Source organism: Mus caroli, chromosome 10 (assembly GCF_900094665.2).
Source record: "Mus caroli chromosome 10, CAROLI_EIJ_v1.1, whole genome shotgun sequence".
Lineage (NCBI taxonomy): Eukaryota > Metazoa > Chordata > Mammalia > Rodentia > Muridae > Mus > Mus caroli.
In genome coordinates, this window is record NC_034579.1 from 23,320,517 (window position 1) to 23,329,110 (window position 8,594).

The 8,594-nt window shown below is 37.7% G+C and overlaps 1 protein-coding gene and 1 long non-coding RNA gene across 4 annotated transcripts in view; one reads left to right on the plus strand and one right to left on the minus strand.

The window, feature by feature from the left end:
* The window catches only part of Lama2 (laminin subunit alpha 2), a 601,578-nt gene that overhangs the window by 378,607 nt on the left and 214,377 nt on the right, over positions 1-8,594 (minus strand). The window lies entirely within an intron of this gene.
* The window catches only part of LOC110302842, a 7,845-nt gene continuing 7,710 nt past the window's right edge, over positions 8,460-8,594 (plus strand). The window contains exon 1 of the long non-coding RNA XR_002378862.1: positions 8,460-8,529. This is a non-coding gene — a long non-coding RNA (uncharacterized LOC110302842). The remainder of the gene's footprint in view (positions 8,530-8,594) is intronic.

Below are 8,594 nucleotides of genomic sequence, written 5' to 3' on the forward strand. Positions count from 1 at the left end.
GGTGTTTTGGATGTCTTCAGGATCTGTTGTTATGTCTCCTTTTTCATTTCTGATTTTGTTAATTAGGATGCTTTCCCTGTGCCCTCTAGTGAGTTGAGAAATTATTAAATGTGTCATCACAAAGGAGCAATTTTCTGTTGAGAAAAATATTAAGATCTGCTTATAAAATTGCATATGTTCCTCCTTGAGTCTTAATACTTCTTTTAAGCAGAATTAGAAATATTTCCTTTATAGCATATAGCATACTCACTTAATCTAGAGAACTTTTGATAACCATGCCACTTCATTCATTCAGAAGCCCAACAGGGATAAATACTCCTGCCTGGTTGATGATTTCAGAGTTGATTAGAGAGTGATACTTTAAAGATGGCATGCCAAAGACTGTGTGGACCTGATTTCTTCACACACACCCTATTCCCAAACTGCAGAAAGATGTTAGCCTAGTGAACTGTTTATCACATATGACTACACCATAGACAACTACATGCTTCAGCTTCCTCACAACACTTCTTTGCTGTCCCATACCAGGTATTTTATTCTGAACATATACTTTGTTTCAATTGCCCTAAAACTGATATTGTTTTTCTCTTGTTCTTTTGAGTGACAATTGGAGCATTTGTCTTTCCTGGATGAAAGCTTTGCCTGCCATAGGAATTTAAACAAATTCTTCACTGTTGAATAGATTATCATTAATAAGTTGAAACATAATAAGAAAACTAGATATCTGCAGGGGATATTTGTCATAATCATCTCTTATTCTTACTTCTCTATTCACCTAGTGAAAATCAAAATCCTGGGTCTAAAGGTTTACATGATTTATCATCAGCTGCTTAAAGAAATATTCTTTGCCTCTCATTTTGAAATAGACTAAAATGAGACTCTGTTATTTTCTCTCCATACAAAAATATATTTCATGGGGCAGTGACTTCTATGTTCCATAGAACTAAAGAGCACACAGAAATCCTAAATTTTAAGATAGCCCATGGGCAGACTTAAAGTCTCAGCTGCCTTCGGGGTTTTAGTTTTTTGAAAGTCTCGAGGCTGAGATTTTTCTGGTTTTCAGAGTCTGTCTTGTGGTCTTCTTGGTTTCAACAACTCAAAGCAATCCAGTAAAGCTTTATTTCTAAGTCCTCTGTTAAACGTGTGCTTTATTAACTTTCATCTAAACATGCCCTGATAGGTAACCTGTAATCCATCATAATTAAATAAAAGAGCATATGACTCCTACTGGTCTTGATGCATAAGAAGGATGCTGACCACTAAGTGCCAGAAATGTTCAAAAGTAGTAAAATAATTAGTTAATGTGCACCACACCATTTCCTTTGATTTCTAACTCTGAAAGGTCTGAGATATACAAGTTTCTTTTACATACTGTATTCTCAGTACTTTTAAAGTAATAAAACAATAACCTAAGGAGAAAATATTTTATTGACCATTGTGTTTTTCTTTACACAGTTCTGTAATATTTGCATGGATAAAAAAAGACTTGTCAAAATAGGTTTTCTCAGTCTCTTTGGAGAGCTTCTCATTTATATTTTATCAAATGCAAATGTCATTGCTAAATCTTTGTGCTGTCAAGCCAATACTATACAGGGATGCAGTCATCACGTGATCTTCACAGCCAGGAAGGAATCCAAAGGGAGCAGCTCCAGAGCAATCCATAAGGGAAAATACCAGCAGGAAGCTCTCTCACTCTCCTCAGATATTTGCATTGCTCCAAATTTTGATTTGGGTGTGACCCAACTAGAGATAGCTTAAGAAAATAGAATCACTAAGCATCTATTCCACTCCCTTATGCATTTCAGTAGGAACTTACATGTGGGCACGGTATTGGTTATTGTTACTCAGTTAGTAGATGTCAGACAGCGTGATCAGTGTGTACTGATGGATGCCACCTTAATTCTTCTAATGCTTCTTGAGCGATATTACTCTTTCTTAAAGAATAGAAGCACTATTGCTGATTCCAAGAAGAGCTTGCTGACAGGAGTCTGGTATAGCTATCTCCCCAGAGGCTCTGCCAGAACTTGATCAATATAGATGCTGATGCACACAGCCAAACATCATATCAGACAACACAGGGACCCCAGTGGAGGAGTTAGGGCAAGGACTGTAGGAGTTGAAGGGGTTTGCAACCTCATAGGAAGAACAATATCAACCAACTAGACCCCCCAACATTCCCAGGGACTAAACGACCAACCACAGAGTACACATGGGGAAGCAAATGGCTCCAGCTAGACATATAGCAGAAGATTGCTTTATCTGGCATAAATGGGAGGGGAGGCCCTTGGTCCTGTGGAGGTTCAATGGCCCAGGCTGGGGAAAAGGGTAGGGGTGTTGTGGAGGGGAAACTGGTAAGTTGGATAACATTTTAAATGTAAATAAATGAAATTACCAATACGAATGTGAAAAGGAATAAAAACACTGGATTTTAGGCAATTATGTCCAATTATAGCTGAGGCGCTTCCTATTTCTATTCTGACTCACTTATCAGCCTATTACACTATCAAACAAATCACTGGTTCAATAAGCATCCCTTCAATAAATAACATCTGGTCATGTAGATACAACGGGAAGACTTATAGTGGCAGAAAGCTACTGCTGATGAGTCTCTTGCATGCATCTGTTCCCCGTTTTGTCATAAGACGTGCTTCCATCAAGTGTGACTAAGACAATGTATTATTTCCATTCCCTTTTTGTGCCTCACCCATGATACTTCAGATTCTTTCTATGGTTCTTGATTCCCATAATAGGACTTGCCCCTCCAGTTTTATGTATGAAATTATTATTATGCTCCTGTCTTACTCAGACATCACTGGAGAAGACTGAGAACAGATTTCCTGAAAGGGGACAGGCTTAAGGCAGAATAGACTAAGGAAGATCACCAAGTCATGGGAAAGTTCCATACTCGGTAGTCCATCTAACACAATACAGACTCTTGTAGTATATAGAAGCAAGATTTTGAGAAAATTGGAACCATAACTATTTCTTGGAGTAGATGAAGGAATCATTATTATCCAGTAATTATACCAATTCTACCTTTTGTATTAATTTCAAGTTTTTTCAATTTTTTATTAATTTTAGCATAAACAAAATTTGTGAGGAAAGTTTTGTTATGTAAGTATTTTATTAAGTGAGAACAGTGGTATGCAAAGCAATTGACACTTTTTGAAAGCTCTACAGGGTTAAAGTACTAAAACTTTGAGCTATAGGGAGATTAAAAAATGTTCATACTCAAACAGCTGTGAAATTAATATGGTTTTCTAAAATATGAAGATGTAAATTAGAGGAAGTCCTGAATACAGGGAGTGTTCCGTGACCTACATTGCTAGCACAGAACAATTCATACCCTTAAAAGCCATATAACAGCACAAAGGAAGTCCAATGCATCATTTTTCTGTTTTGTTTTCAGTCCCTGTGTGGGCACAGTTGTTTAAAATTAAAATCTTGGAGCAGGCGGTGCAGATAGTGAGCCAGATTCTGTGTCATTCTGTTGGAATAAAGCCTGCATGTGTGTCTAAAGGAGAAAACCAGTCTCCCTCAGCCTTGTTCTCTGACTCAAAGCCTCCTCAGAAAGTATGTTTGGACCTCAAAAGCGTGCAAATTAAAATTTATATTAATATGTTGTTTTGATGTAGCATTTTGTGATGACCACTGATAGACTCAACTAATTTAGAGTCTGCCATTGTAGACACACAAAAAGATCCCTCTAAAATAGCAAGACATAAGAGACTAAATCATAATATAAAAAGATACTGATATTTAGAGACAAGTTGGGATATGGCTCTACAAATCAGAGCATGCTCCTTTGGCTCACTCTACTGATGACTCTGGTATTGTGTGTCTGCAAACTAGGATTCACCATTGCACCCTGACGTTTTTGCTCATCCCTGGTTTGACCACTTTTCTCCTCTTATACTATTTTCACATTATAAACTTTGTGTAGTACTTTCTGTATCTTATTTATTATTTAATCTAACTGTTGTTTAGCAATTTCCTCTAGATAAGCCCTTCATCTTGAAGGAAGGCATGTTAAAAGAGGTGAAACAAAGGGATGCTCTAAGTCAGTCTGAGTAACAACCCCCTTTGAGGTTGGCTGACCCATACACAGGGGTTGCATATTAGATGACCTACTTATCAGATGCTTACAGTATGATTCATAACAGTACAAAATTACAGCTAAAAAAGAGCAACCAAAATAATTTTATAGTTTGTCGTCACCACAACACGAGTAACTGTATCAAAAAGTTCCAGTATTCAGAAGGTTGAGAACCACTGCTCTAAGAGGATGTAAAACATTCCAGCCTGCAGGGAAGCTCATTAAACTCTGGAAGTAAACAATTCAGTTAACTTCAGGAAGTCTCTGAAACTGGTCAGATTCAATCCTAGAAGCATGCATAGTTATACAATCTGCAGAAAGACACTCTCAGACAATCTGAAGTACAGAGATGCTCAGAACAGTGGAGTAGCATGGAATAATAAGTAGAGATGAGCCACATTACCTGCAAGGAGCAGAGAGTAGCTCAGGTGCCTGAAGAGACTCAAACCAACTGAGTTGCTTGGAAAGAACACCCTTCCACCCTGTTGAGCACCTTCAGGCTACCCAGTATCCTCGAGATTTCCAGTTTGCATGAGGTATCACCTGTTCTTAGATAGACTTTTGTAGATGTGTTTGAGCCATTTCTACTTTGAGTAGCCCTCCACCTGTTTTCCTCTAAGTAACCCCTATAAAACTCATTGTTTCACCAAGCTGTGCTTTGGTAGTTTCTTTGCATTGTTTTGGTTTTGCTTTCCTATGTGGAGTTAGTAGATACATATTTGCATCTCCCCAGGAAGAGTGAAATACAACACTTGTCCTGCCTACATTCTCATTATAAGAGAAAAACTATCCATGATTTGTTAAGTTTCTATGCTTTTAAGTGTAGTCACACATTCCATATCTCTGTACATGGACCCAACTATCTTTGAATAAGAAAATACTAATTTTATTCCTTATGTTTCATATTTTTCATTGCGTAAGAAAACTTTTCATAAAACTTTTTTTTTTTTGAAAACAAAATTTGTATTCCCAGAACGGTTGAGTACTTTATTTTAGTGGGTTTGTGAATCAGACCCTAACATGGGATTCTCTGTGCAGTAAGGCTCTTTCTAGTTGTATGCACATGTTCAATGAGTTTTGTTTTTAAAATCCCACCAATTTATGTGTTCCATGATGTTTTTGCTACTTATTAATCTGATGATTATTTGAATCATCTATGTCTGTTTTTTTTTTGTATAAAGCAAGCAATAAGATTAACTTAATCTTCTATTTTGTGAATTAAAAGAAATTCATGTGAAGTTATTAGAATAGTGTATTGCTCAAAGGGGAATTATTATGTTATTATTGAGTAAGAAAAAATCATGAAATTACTATGTATCTCATTTATATGATCATTTATGCTTCCCATTTATGCCAATTATCTATTGCCAAGCTGTCCTGCCTGAGACAGGAGGGATAGCAAGAAAGTTTCCACTCACCATGGAGATTCTGCCCTACCACTATGAGGTATTAAAGTACATGAGTGTAAAAGGAAGACTGTACATGAACCCCACCAGATCATATTCTTGGGTCTTCTTTTCTTATTCATATGTGACTTCTACAAAAGCAATTAAGGGAGAAAATAACAGAAAAGTTCCAAGTTCAAGACATCTATGTCTGTGTTGAAGCTGTTGCCCTGGAGATGGTCTGTGTTCTCATCCCTTTGACATGATGGTTTCAAGAACTGAGATCAGAGGATATGACCGAGTACCAACGCAAAAGCTTCAGGAAGAAGAGGCTACAGAATTACTAACATCTGGGCAGGAACTTGTAAGAGGAGAAAGATCAAACAAAAAAAGGTGGTGATGTAACAAGGGACCCCCCACAGATCTGGCTTCACCCTTGGAAGGTGGCTGGGGTCACTGCTGTATGTGTGGCTCATCACTGTGATGTGCACAGAGGGCTACATATTCCAAATAAATGAAATTTAAAGGAAATGTCTCACAAAGAGGTTGGATTATCATTTAGTGTGCTTCATAGAATGGATGTCAACAACTATTGCCAGTTGCTGTTGCTGGTATTCCAAATTGTAGTTCCTCCTCTTACTCTGTACAGTGTAGATCCTGATAATTTATTTACTAAGTTTGTAGACTCTTGGCTGGCTACAGTCAAACATCTGTAGAGCTCTAGCAGATCTTGGGTCCTTTCAAAGGAATAGAGTGCTCATAGGGACGTTGCCTCCCACACAAGCAGAAGACGAAGTTTTCTGCAGATTTCCCAAGTACACAGTGTTCTTGTTCTTTTTCTAGCATCCAGCTAATAATTGACCACAGGAAGCTGCTGGGCCGTGCCCTCAAAGCAGCTCAGAAACAGTGCATGTTGTTGCTTAGCTATGGGGGGGATGTGAGGGGGCAGAATAGGCTGAAACTTGGGACCTTATTTTCTACAAGGACATGAGCAGAATTACAAATATGTCTGAGACATTAAAATTTGAGAAAAAATGAATAAGCTGCTGATTGGAGGTCATTGATCATTTTTTTTTTTTTTTGGTAAGTAATTCATCTAAAGAAGACATTGTTACACAACATTTCTTTTCTCTTTCCTCTTGATAAACACAGTGTGAATGAAAGGTAGGGAGAATAAAAGATTTAATCAATCATCCAGGGGCCAAGGCAGAATTGCCTTCTCTCTTATACATTTGCTGCCAAGTATATAAACTCAGGTTTGTTTCCAATTATTTGTAATATGTTTTCCCAGAAGAATTCATAATAGGTTTTTTAGGCACTGTTCCCTTTTCTATTAATGACCAAAACACAACTGTTCCTCCTCAGCCCAAAGCAAGGCAGATAAGTTAGGAAATTGCTATGGATGTGGCTGTTGGTCTTGGAAGGTGTTATGTTTGTTTTTATTTTAAACTGGCTGCAATGAAAGCAGGGATAGGACTCTTTTCTTGCTTTGTTGTTGTTGTTGTTGTTGTTGTTGTTGTTGTTGATTCAAACTTAGGTTTTATGACTCTTCATCAAGGAAGGTTATCATAACAACACATTAAAAAGCTAAAAAGGCTATGTCAGAGTTACACAGGATGTGGCTCTTGCCATTTGATCACTTGTGAACTTGCTCCTAAAATGATCACATTTACTACCTGAATGCAATACTACAATGCCTAGATATCACCTCCAGCTCCCAGGAGTGCCTGCCTGGGTTGTCATGCCCCTGACAATCATCATCATAGTGATTCTTGGACAGACTCAGGTGCACTCAAGGGCTCAAAGACAGACACATATTCCTTGTCAAGAGGAGCCATTACTGTTGGATGGCTAAGCCTGCAATTCTGAAACCCTGTTTAAAGCAGACAGTGGCCTGTACTCCCATGGAGACCCAATGTCTTGTTTCCTTTTGTTCTAAAGTAAACATTTCACTACATTCTATAGGTCCAGACATCACAGGGGTCATGCTATCCTTCCTGTCTTTATCCACAGTGAACCTGGATGTACCCCTCAGGAGGTAGCTTTAAATACCTCAGGCCTCCAGTAGTGGCAGTATTGGCTGGATTTTCTATGCAAGATTTTTGATAATCTGATCAACAGTAACTTCTTTGATTTCATTCATGAAAAGTCATTTCCATTTGCATTTGTAGCCATAATTAATCCCTTTGATTATAGTATCACATGATCCTCCACTCTCTGTTGACATACTTTGTTTGGCTGAAGTAGCCCTCTGACCTAAATGCTGTCTTTATGCATGTTTCAGGTCCCCTCACTTTATCTCTAAAGTAGCCAACTTTAAAAATAAAATGTAACTTATTCTTACTTCTAAGGGAAGCCATGTTATGAAATTTACTCAGGCAACTTCCTCCATATTTCTGCATTCCTTTCTTTGAAAAATGTGAAATGACACGTTGAAATCAATGCTAAGGGAAGGGTGACTTTTAGGTGGCAGATGCCATCAATGATGCACACGGTTTGTAGAGAACTACAGACAAACCACCCCAAATCCCATTTTTCCCAGTGGTAAGAACACACACACACACACACACACACGAGCACACACACATACACTTTTTGTTTGTGTCAACAAATTAAAAAACAATTCTAAAATAAGAACTCTAGAGCTGCTAAGGAACATTGTTGATTTCAAATTATTATTTGAAGTGATTTCAAAGAATACTGATTTGTATCAATACATTGTTTAATCCAAATATATATATATTTTTTAGTCTTCTAGTGACAGAAGGGAGAATACTTCCAGGACAAGTAATATTTGAGGAAATAAAATAGAACATAAATATAAAAGGTCAGACTCAAACAGAAGCTGACATTGGGTTTGATTTCAATGTAAAGTAGACATATTTAATCTCAAGCTTTATGGAGCAGCACTACAGCAGTGGCCTTGTTACCCACAATTCCAGGGGCCAGTTGAACTTCAGAATTACCCACAAGTCCAGGAGTTTTAGAATCCTTCAAGATCACAGCAGACAGCTGATGGGAAACACTGAAGGTTTAAGGGAAGGCTTGGTAACCAAAAACCTCTCAATACACTGTTGCCTTTTAGCAGCCACCGTTCTCCATCTTTTTTTTTT